The 10958-nt window shown below is 47.7% G+C and overlaps 1 long non-coding RNA gene across 1 annotated transcript; it reads right to left on the reverse strand.

Annotated features, from left to right (window-relative positions):
* Positions 1 to 7281: 7281 nt before the first annotated feature.
* LOC121137675 lies at positions 7282 to 10304 on the reverse strand. The gene is made up of 2 exons (XR_005874986.1): positions 9413 to 10304; positions 7282 to 8184 (listed from the first exon to the last, which is right to left on the reverse strand). It is a non-coding gene; the product is annotated as an uncharacterized LOC121137675 (long non-coding RNA).
* Positions 10305 to 10958: the final 654 nt, after the last annotated feature.

The following is a 10958-nucleotide window of genomic DNA, read 5'->3' on the forward strand; positions in this document are numbered from 1 at the left end:
GGGCTTAACAGTGTATGCTCCAGGACAGCCAAGATTTGCATTGGTTTTATAATTTTGAGTAATTCTGGCTGCTTTTGACAATCTGTAAATTCTGCTTTTGTGATTTTTATTGAAGATTTTTTACATTTGACCTATTTAGCACTTAACCCTGGATCAAGAATTTTAAACGCCCATGTTACAGCAGTGACCAGAGTCACTGACTTGTGATTGTGAGGGTGGCACGAGTCATAATGAGATAGAAAATCTGAGCCAAGAAAACAGGAGCCTCTAGGACACCACACACAGCTTAGGATGACTGCTTGGGTGGTCACTGGTTCCTCCTGCTGGTTCAGACTCAGTGCCCATGGTGGAACACATTGCGTCACTTTTTTTTTTTGGTTTTTTCGAGACAGGGTTTCTCTGGCTTTGGAGGCTGTCCTGGAACTCGCTTGGTAGTCCAGGCTAGTCTCGAGCTCACAGAGATCCGTCTGCCTCCCAAGTGCTGGGATTAAAGGCGTGCGCCAGCAATGCCTGGCCTTGCGCCACCTTCTTACACCTGAGTTTTCCATGTGCTTCGACTTTCCATGTGAGGCGTGCTGGGCCACTATGGTAGCTGCTTCAAAATCTGCCCAGCAAATAGTGTTTTTAAAAGTATGAAACCCAGCAATTTAGGTCTGAATGAAAAATAGGGCCAGAATGCTGGAGAAGGGTTTAGTGAACTAGAGAATACCTGAAACTTCCTATGGTGGACAAACCTATAATAATTTCAGCACTTGAGAAACCCAAGATTGCTGTGCTTGAGAGGCCTGCTTGGGCTGCCTAGATACCAAACAGGAAATGAGCAATGACTACAAATAACAAAATTGGACAGAAGATAGATGCTGACATGGTGAGTCCCCTGGTTGATTCACATGGGTGTAGGATATTGGTGTGTTCTAACATAGTTTTTACAAACTTGTCCTGAGCTATGTCCTGAGAATAATTCCTGAACCAAGAAGTTTCTAGAAAGCAGCCAAAGAAAAGAATGCCAATAGTTTCAGTTGGGAAGGATGAGGGAGATTGGGCAGTCCTAGTGTCATCCGACAGTACTAAGAAGGCACTAGCTGGTTGCTCACTAAGGCTCGTGCTCCCAGCTTGTGATCGTTAACCTGAGTCTTAACCTGAAGCCAGGCCTCATCAAATGGAAGGAAGGCTCCAGTTAGGTTTGAGCCCTTCTGTTGTAGGGTACTGACCAAACTTGGCATTAGGGAATGAATGGTAGGAAAACCCTGGAAGGATTGACTTTCCTTGATTTTTTTTTTTTTTTTCTCAGCTGCTGGCCCCTGTTCCGTAGACTGGTCCTCTAGTGGGATCCAGCCAGCCTGCAGAAGCTGTCCTGCCGCTCAGGAAGCAGTCATTAAGGTGATTAGGGGCTGCTGTCCATCCAGATGAGAGAAAGCTGGGTGAAATCATAGGAACAAGTAGGTGGGGGTAGAAATTGGTAGTTTGGCATTATTTAGCAACATGAGAGTGCTAGCCAACAAACCAAAAGCAGATGAGGCATGCATCTACAGGATAGCTGGCAGTCAAATGCCAGACAACAGTGAAAATGAACAAAGGAAGGGCTGTGTGGCACACAACTTTGAACCAAGTAAGTACATCAGGAAACTGTCCCTAAGAAGTGCTTCCATCTGAGAAGTTCAGTAACAGGCAAAAGCCACATTACAGACACATAGCAAGGAAATAACTCGTTTTCTTTTAAGACAAGGTTTCTGTATATCTCTAGCTGCCCTGGAATTGGCTCTGTAGACCAAGTTGGCCCCGAACTCAAAAAGATCCACCTGTGTCTGCCTCCCAAGTGCTGGAATTAAAAGCGTGCCATACCACCCTACCTTTTTTTTTTTTGTATGCACATTTGTATGAAGGTGTCAGCTCCTCTGGAACTGGAGTTACAGTTGTGAATAGCCATGTGGGTGCTGGGAATCAAACCTCAGTCCTCTTGGAAAAGAAACAGCAGAGCCATTTCTCCAGCCCTTGAAATATAATTTTTTTTTTTTTTTTGGTTTTTCGGGTTTCTCTATTGTTTTGGAGGCTGTCCTGGAACTTACTCGGTAGACCAGGCTGGCCTCAAACTCACAGAGATCTGCCTGCCTCTGCCTCCCGAGTGTTGGGATTAAAGGCGTGTGCCACCAGTGCCTGGCCCCAAATATAAATTCTTAAGAAAATACCAATTTAGGGTTTAGGCCAAAAGTAGAAAATTTTTAATAGAGATGAGGATACATGAAACAAAGCACACAGGAGGATAATGCAATCTGAAGAGAAAACTACCAAAGGCAAAGTATTTAAATATCCACTTTAGAATGTAAGAAAGGCTCATGTCCTGCTTGCCTGTCTCCCTTCATGACGATGCTGATACCCAGTGGACTCTTCCCTTTCATGGCTATAACCTTGTGATTCTCTTCATTAGTAAGCTGTGACAAAAGTGATGCCATGTGGCTTTAAGGAAAATATATGACAACTGTCACCTTGGTCTGGAGTTCCTGGGACATTTACTTTTGACACCATCATTTTCCAGTTGAGAGCCACATAAAGATTGGTGTCTCCAGTGTACTGATTCGTCCCGGCTCAGCAGATAGGTAACAGTACTAAGTTGCTGGCCAGCTTATAAAAGTACTGTCCAGTCTCAAGTTGAACCATGTCTGCAGATGTTGCAAAACAAGCAGCGTCATTAAGTCTCCAGGTTCTACTGACCACAGTCCATAATCACCAAGGCTTTGAGTCTTTTCACATCTGCTTCTGTTCCTATTGGGTGACTAACTGCCAAGTGCCGTTTTACACGTCACAAGTGCTCACAAGTACAAGCACACGCAAGTGATGATTCCTTCAGGAGCTGAAAAGCTGGCCTACATAGAGAACCAAAAGAAACCCGGGCTCACCTCACAGGCCACGCTCACCACCAGTTGCCCTGCTCAACACTTGCTGGTCAAGCCCTGGGAGAGCTAGCTGTATTCTTTTTTGTTCAGTCTCTGTGTGAGGGAAAGTGTAGAGCTTATCTGAAGTCTGGCTGGAGTAGTCTGAAGCTGGGCCATCTCAGATAGCTTTGAAGTTGTTCTGGATGCTGATTTTGAGGAAACTGCAACAGAGGCGCTCCGAGAGCTGGGTCACTTCATGTGCAGTGTACACAACTCAGCTAAAGATCTTTGTTCTATGTTTGAGCGGGTAAAAGTTATCTGTCAACTTTTAAGTCTGTTAGGACTGTATAACCAAACCTCTATCCATGCCATATGAAAGGATGGCATGTAATAAGTCATGAAGACTAGTCAACAATATTTATCATGTCTCATCCAGTCTCAGAGCTGTTCCCATGTAGAGGGAACAGCTTACACGTCCTGTCTGTCCTGTAGTCTTTTTTTTTTTTTTGGCTTTTTCCCACATCTCTAGACAAGATCCTCAGGAGGTCTCCAATCAAATCTGGTCTCTATTAATTTTGAAGGAATCCGAAGCTTTTTGTTTCCTGTGGAAACAAAATTGTAACCTCTCCCCCAATGCAATACATTTTCTGACTTCCACTCTAAAGTTAAGACATTCCTAAAGTAAATACACTGGTTTAATTCTGTGGTTCCTCAAACCAGTGTCTCTCATAAGTTGTTTTCTGTTCATTAGCATTCAAAAAATTCAGAACAAAACATATAAAGTCCAAACGCCCTGTGTTCCAGGGCTCCCCACCCATACGTATAGAGCTTTACTCTTTCCTGACTTCACTTTATTACCTTTAAACTTTGTCTATGACTGTCTATACCATCTTTTCTATCAGCATCTAAGCACACTTAAGCACACTTATCTACTTAGAGGTTTTCTTCGTCTAGACCCGACTTTTTGCATATTTGCAGCCTTCTCTAAAGTTTAGTGTGAGCTAAACTTTAAACTGCTCAGTGGCAGCTGGGTCCTCTGCCATGTGGCTCTGTTCAACACATGGCCTGGCAGCTGGCTCCATCCCTTCGGGTTGGTGAGAGAGTCTCATGCCTGTGGCCCCTGCTGGGAGCTTGTCTCCTGCCCCAGCTCTGATAGGCACTTCAGCCTGGTCTGCCACCAAGCAGTGTACCACCTGCTGCTCATCAGCCCCACTCACGTGCCTGGTGGCCACCCCTGTCTGTGTAGGCTGCAAGCACCTAGCCTACATGGAACTTTCTTTTCAGCATTTTCAGGCCCTGTGTGGATTTACATGCTGTGCATTGGACACCAAATGTAACAAGCCTTTATCCCATCAGTTCCCAAATAATGACAGACACTTATTATGAGAGCTCAGCCTATAGCTTAGGCTTGTTTCTAACTAGTTCTTATAACTGAAATTAACCAATTTATATTTCTCTACATTCTGCCATTGGCTTGTGGCTGATACCTCTCCTCCTGCTCATCCCGCTTGCTCAGCGAATGTCTTTTAGCATTTCCACCATTCTTCCCAGAGTTTCTCTGTTCCTGGAGGTTCTGCCTGTACATCCTGCCTAGCTATTGACCATTCAGCTATCTATTCCACCAATCATGGCAACACATCTTCACACAGTGTACAAATATTCTGTGACAGTGCGGAACTTTTCCGTCTACTCGTATTCCTGTGACTTAGCCAGTAGATTGTGACATAATGGTCAAGTTGCTCCTATTAGGAGCATATAACAATTACGAACTCCTTTGTAAATTTTGGAGATCAGCCCTCTGTCAGATGTGAGGTTAGTGAATATCTTTTCCCATTCTGTGGGCTGCCTTTTTGTCTTGCTGTGTCCTTTGCCTTACAGAAGCTTCTCAGTTTCAGGAGGTCCCATTTGTTAATTGTCAATCTCAGCGTCTGTGCTACTGGTGTTATGTTCAGGAAGCGGTCTCCTGTACCAACTCGTTGAAGAGTATCTCCCACTTTCTCTTCTAAGAGTTTCAGTGTGGTTGAAATTTTTGATCCATTTGGACTTAAGTTTTGTGCAAGGTGATAGACATGGATCTATCTGCAGTCTTCTGCATGCCAATACCCAGTTATGCCAGCACCATTTGTTAAAGATGCTTTCTTTTTCATTGTATAGTTTTAGCTTCTTTGTCAAAAATAAAGTGTTCATAGGTGTGTGGGTTAAAATCAGGGTTTTCAATTTGGTTCCATTGGTCTACCTGCCTATTTTTGTGCCAATACCAAGCTGTTTTCAGGACTATAGCTCTATAATAGAGCTTGAAGTCAGGGATGGTGATGCCTCCCTCCGGAAGTTCCTTTATTGTATAGGGTTGTTTTGGCTATCCTGGGCCTTTTGCTTTTCCATATGAAGTTGATTATTGTTCTTTCAAGGTCTGTGAAGAATTGTGCTGGAATTTTGATAGGGATTGCATTGAATCTGTAGACTGCTTTTGGCAAGATTGCCATTTTTATTATGTTGATCCTACCAATCCAAGAGCATGGGAGATCTTTCCATTTTCTGGTATCCTCTTTAAAGACTCAAAGTTCGGTACAGGTCTTTCACTTCTTTGGTTAACATTATCCCCAGATATTCGATGCTATTTATGGCCAAGAGACACGAAATTGCTCAACATCCTTAGCCATCAGGGAAATGCAAATCAAAACAACTTTGAGATACCATCTTACTCCTGTCAGAATGGCTAAAATAAAAAACACTGGAGACAACTTATGCTGGAGAGGATGTGGAGAGAGGGGAACACTCCTCCACTGCTGGTGGGAGTTCCAACTCGTACACCCACTTTGGAAATCAGTATGGGGATTCCTCAGGAAAATGGGAATCAATCTACCACAAGACCCATCAATTCCACTCTTAGGCATATATCCAAAAGATGCCAAATCATACAACAAGGACATCTGCTCCACTATGTTTATAGCAGCATTATTTGTAATTGCCAGAACCTGGAAGCAACCTAGATGCCCCTCAACTGAAGAGTGGATAGAGAAAATGTGGTACGTTTACACAATGGAGTATAACTCAGCAGAAAAAAACAATCTTGAAATTCGTAGGTAAATGGATAGCACTGGAAGAAACCATCCTGAGTGAGGTAACCCAGACACAAAAAGACAAACATAGTATGTACTCACTCATATATGGATTTTAGACATGGATCAGGATAGTGTCAGTCTGCACTTCCACTGACAGAGTCTGAGAAACAGGAAAGAACCTAAGCGATATACATGGTACCACAGAGAAGAGGGATGAGGCAAGATCTTCTGAACAGACTGGGAACATGGCGAGGGGTAGTGGGAAGTGGGAGCTGGGAAGAAGAGAGGGGGTGAAGAGGAAAAGAGAGTAGGTCATGGGGGAACAGGAAGGTTGAGTGGGGGTAGAATAGGAGGAAGAGGGAATCATAGGTTATAAGACATATCTGGCACCAGTGAGACCTCTAGTGATCTAAAGGGATGACACCAACTGGCAAGCTAAGCAATGGTAGAGAGACCACCTCAAATGCGCATTCCTGATAATGAACTTGATGTCTATAACCATCCTGGAGCTTTCATCCAGTGACTGATGGAAGCAGAGGCAAACATGCACAGTTAAACACTGAACTGAACCCATGGAACCCAGTGACAGGGAGAGAGGAGCGATGAGCAAATTGGCAAAGAATGGGCTGGCAAAACCAGCAGAGACAGCTGATCCGAACAGGGGAGAGCTCTTGGACCCCAGACCGACAGCTGGGAGGCCAGCATGGGACCCATCCAGACCCCCTGAATGTGAGAGTCAATGAGGAGGCCTGGGCTACCTATAGGGTCCTGAGCAGTGGATCAGTGTTTATCCCTGGCATACAAAAGGACTTTGTGTGTCCATAACACAAAGAGGGATGCTCTCTCAGCCTGGACTCTTAGGGGAGTGCCTGGACCCTGCCCTGAGCGAAATGACAGACTCTGGATATCCCCTATGTGGAAGGAAAGTGGGGATAGGGTGGGAGGCTGGGGGGGGGGGATGGCTGGAGGGGTGAGGGAGGAGGGGAGGGAGAGGAAACGGATTGACATGTGAAGCAAGCCATTTAAAATTAAAGTGATAAAAAAACTTAAAAAATAAAAAAATCAGCTTAAAAAACAACAACAACTAAGAACTCCAAGGGGAAAATGAGGCAACGATGGGTAGAAGGCAGAGAAGGGAAGGGAAGTCCTTTCTGGAGGGGGAAGGATCCCTGGGCAGTTCCTCCCGACGTTCACTTTCCAGCCCAGGACAGGCCTCAGACCCCTCTGTGGGCAACTAAAATCCGGGCAGAATGAAATGACCTCTAGTGCAAAGAACAGAATGAACGGAGGACCAGAGGTTTTAGTCAACTGCAAACCCCACGGCAGGGAAGCAAGTACATCCCTAGCCATGTTTTCCCGGGTTTTGTATTTCAATTAGGCAAACAGCGATGGCTGTGTAACATAGTGCTGTAATTGAAGAGAACAACAATTGAGAAATACATACAATCCAGAGAACTAAGAAAGGCTGGAGCTGAATTCGACTCTGGACTCTTCACGGCTTCTGCCGTAGGATCTACCCGAGCTCCAAGGAGAAAGGACATCACTAACATGTCAGGCACAAGGCATAGTTAGGGCCGGGGGCACAAAGCTGCCTGCCTTCCTCCTCATTTCTCAGAAACACAGCAGCACCACTGTCAGAGTTTACTTCCTCTTGTCCCGTATCTGTGCTGGGGACTGTCGTGTAAAATAAAAGAATTGTCTGTCTGTGGGTGATGGTCCCATAAATATGGAGAGACTTCAAATGTCAGGAAATCTTCAGGCCCAAGTCATTGGTAGGCTAAAAAAAAATTTGGCAGAACAAAATAGCTTGGTTCTCCTGAGTTGGTATAAACACGGAACTGGTGGGTTTCTGTTCACGTATGCTCACCAGGATGAAGAGGAGAACCAGGCCTGGACAGAAGGGCGGGGCACCATGGGCTGAGTCCTTCTCTAGGATTCACTTCCTGAAGAAAGGAGCTGGCAGGCAAAGGGCACCGAGGGGCCCGGGTTTATTCTCGTTAGGGCAGAGTTCTGGGCCTTTTGCATCCTTTTCTATGTAGAAAGACAGCCAGGAGCAGCACTGAGGGGCAGAGCTCTAACCATCAGTCTCACCCCTGAATTCAGACAGGGGAGGGCCGCTTCCCTCCCACGGCCTTTGTTCTGCTCTAAGGCGTTGGGGCTGGGGTGTGAGGGCCGGAGAGAAGGTTGGACCTCTGAGTCCTCACGGCCTCCAGGCTCCGGTCGCCATCTTAGTCAAAGTCCTGGAGCGAAGCCTGTGGAGGAATGGGAAAGGGGAAAGGTTAGAGTGTGGGAGGACAAAGCCTCTCCCACAGTCTCCCGAAGAGTGGCTCTTATAGGGGGACCCTGCCTGGATCGGCGAGATGGTTGAGCCACTAAAGGTGCCTGGGAACCCGAGGGCCATCCTCAGGGCTGTATGTCGGAGGGAGACCAGACTCCTGCAAGCTGTCCTCTGACCTCCTCACGTGTACCCCACAATACATTTTTAAAATTCCGCCGGGCATTGGTGGCGCACGCCTTTAATCCCAGCACTCGGGAGGCAGAGGCAGGCGGATCTCTGTGAGTTCGAGACCAGCCTGGACTACCAAGTGAGTTCCAGGACAGCCTCCAAAGCCACAAAGAAACCCTGTCTCGGGAAAAAAAAAAAAAGTTGGACAACTTGCTTAGAAAGCTCACTGGCCTTTTCCAGACTCAGCACTCACAATGCATTCAGATGGGAGAGCTGGAGGTTCAAATCTCAACTCAAGCTTCCCTCGAGCTTAGCTGTCCCGGGTGGGCTACATGGATGGAGGCAGAAGGCAGCTTGGTTGGCTGTGTGGCTGCTGATGGCCCCTCGGGTGTTTTGGGGGCGGTTTGTGAGTCATGTTACCAAGATAGCTAGGGTTTGATTTTATGGACTTGGGTTTACAGGAAACACCACGCACGCACGCACGCACGCACGCACGCAATCCACCACTTTCTAATCGCATTGTCTTAGTTATTGTCACTTTGGCCTCACTGACCATCTGCCAGTAACAAGCCCAGCATTAGGATCTGCTGGGCTTGTTACTGGGACCGTAAATGCAGAAGACCCTGAGCCACTCTAGCCTAGGAGACAAAGAATTTCAGAGAGACACTGCCCTATGAAAGGGAGGTTCCTGGGCTGGGGAGGTGGCTCAGTGGTTAAGAGCACTAGCTGCTCTCACAGAGGGCTATAGTTCAGTTCCCAGCACCCACATCTGGCTGTAGCTCCAGGGAATCTGATGCCCTCTACTTGCCTCTATGAGCGCTAGCACACATGCTTAGCATGCACACAAACACGTGGACACACACACATGCTTAGGTCAAACTTGTACACACATACACACACACACACACACACGCACGCACGCAGGCACCCACGCACGCACGCGCACCTGACATGGAGCCGCACTGGCCTAGGCCTGGACTTGGGGGAAGGAGGTACACACACAACCGGTCCAAGCTACATGAATCGCCACTCACTGGTGTACAGAGAAAGAAGCCAGGGTGATCCGGCCTGTCTACGGCCTCTAATACTGTAGTCTGTGTTCACACAGGTCCGGAAACCTCCACAGTACCTCAGTCCAGCCAAAGACCCCATGCTTCCCCTGTGGATACTGTGGCCCGCTCGCGGGGGCTTCCTGGATCTGCGCAGGCGAGCTCGGGGGCTTGGGGACCAGTTGAACCCCATGCAGGTCAGGATTTTCTGAGCTCCAGGCCTGCCCCTCTGTGCCCTGGATGCTCTTGCTCATCAGCCCGGGCCCCGCAGTTGAGCGAGAAGTTGGATTCCTCTTTACCCCACGAAGTTCCATGTTGGGTGGAGACCACTGGGGCAGGACTCTTGGGTGGGCAGCGTGTGTCTCCACTGCGCCTGCTTCTTGGCTCCCACCTTTTGGCCTCTGTGGTTCTGGTTGATCCAGCCAAGGCACACGCATGGCCTTCCTCTGGGTTCCACGAATTCCTAGTGGCCCCAACCTAGCCAGCTCCCAGTGTCTCTGGATTGGTCCTAACAGTTCCTAACCTGTCTCTAACAGTCACCTGACATCCCCCAATAGCCCCAACGGTCACCGGTCACCGTTTCTGTCAGCCCCCAGCCCGATCAAAATACCCTCCAGCTTGTCCCCAGTGGCCGGAAGTCAGTTCCTAGCCACACCCCTCGGTTCCCAACGGTCACCAGCTTGTGTCCAATAGCCCAGCCTGACTCCAATTGCCCCTAGTTAATACAGATGGCTCCCAGTCAACTCCAACAACCTCTACCCTGTCCCTAGTGTCCCCAGTAAATGCAACATTTCCCAATCAGTCCATAGAGGCCCCGTTGACTTCAAGGATCCCTGGGCTTCTCTCCTGAATACCACCCCCCCCACACGGTGCCAGCTAGGCCTTAACCTGTGGGGATAGTTTGGCACTTAGGCCCAGAAGCCTTTCGGGGAATCTAGGAAAGGATCTGGAGCTGAGCTGAGGCGCTGACCTACAGTTGGAAGGAAAGGAGAGGCGGAAGCCACCGGGGAGGAGGCCAGCAGATGTGTGACTGCAGGAAACGCTGACTCTTGTGGGGACGGAGGAAAGACCAGACGAGAAGAGGGCAGGAGGGTTCAAGGTGTGGCTACATGACCCAGGGAGGAGGGAGGGTGGGCTGCACTAGGGGTGCCTCCTGTAAAGGCTCTGAGCCTGGGATCACCACTCACACCTTGAGCTTAGTCTCCCGAGTTACAGTTGGTGCCTGACCAGTGACTGATGACATTCGTGACATCTAGTCTCCTGCTCCTCTGGATACCCACTTTGTGTGACCTCCTGTCATTAGGTGATCGGAGGTGGCTCAGGTCCCCAGGTCAACAGTCATTGATCGGCAAAGACACAAATGCCACAAGCCTAGAGATGACCTTTGGAGCCAGGCCAAAGGATAGAACTCTTTCTGCATATGCCAATTAGTTGCACAAAACAACGAGTGACATTTTAATTTTTTTCAATTATATATAATAATTTAACATTTTTGTTTTATGTGTGTGAGTGTTTTGCCTCCATGTATTTA

This window comes from Mesocricetus auratus, unplaced genomic scaffold, assembly GCF_017639785.1.
Source record: "Mesocricetus auratus isolate SY011 unplaced genomic scaffold, BCM_Maur_2.0 Super-Scaffold_100691, whole genome shotgun sequence".
Lineage (NCBI taxonomy): Eukaryota > Metazoa > Chordata > Mammalia > Rodentia > Cricetidae > Mesocricetus > Mesocricetus auratus.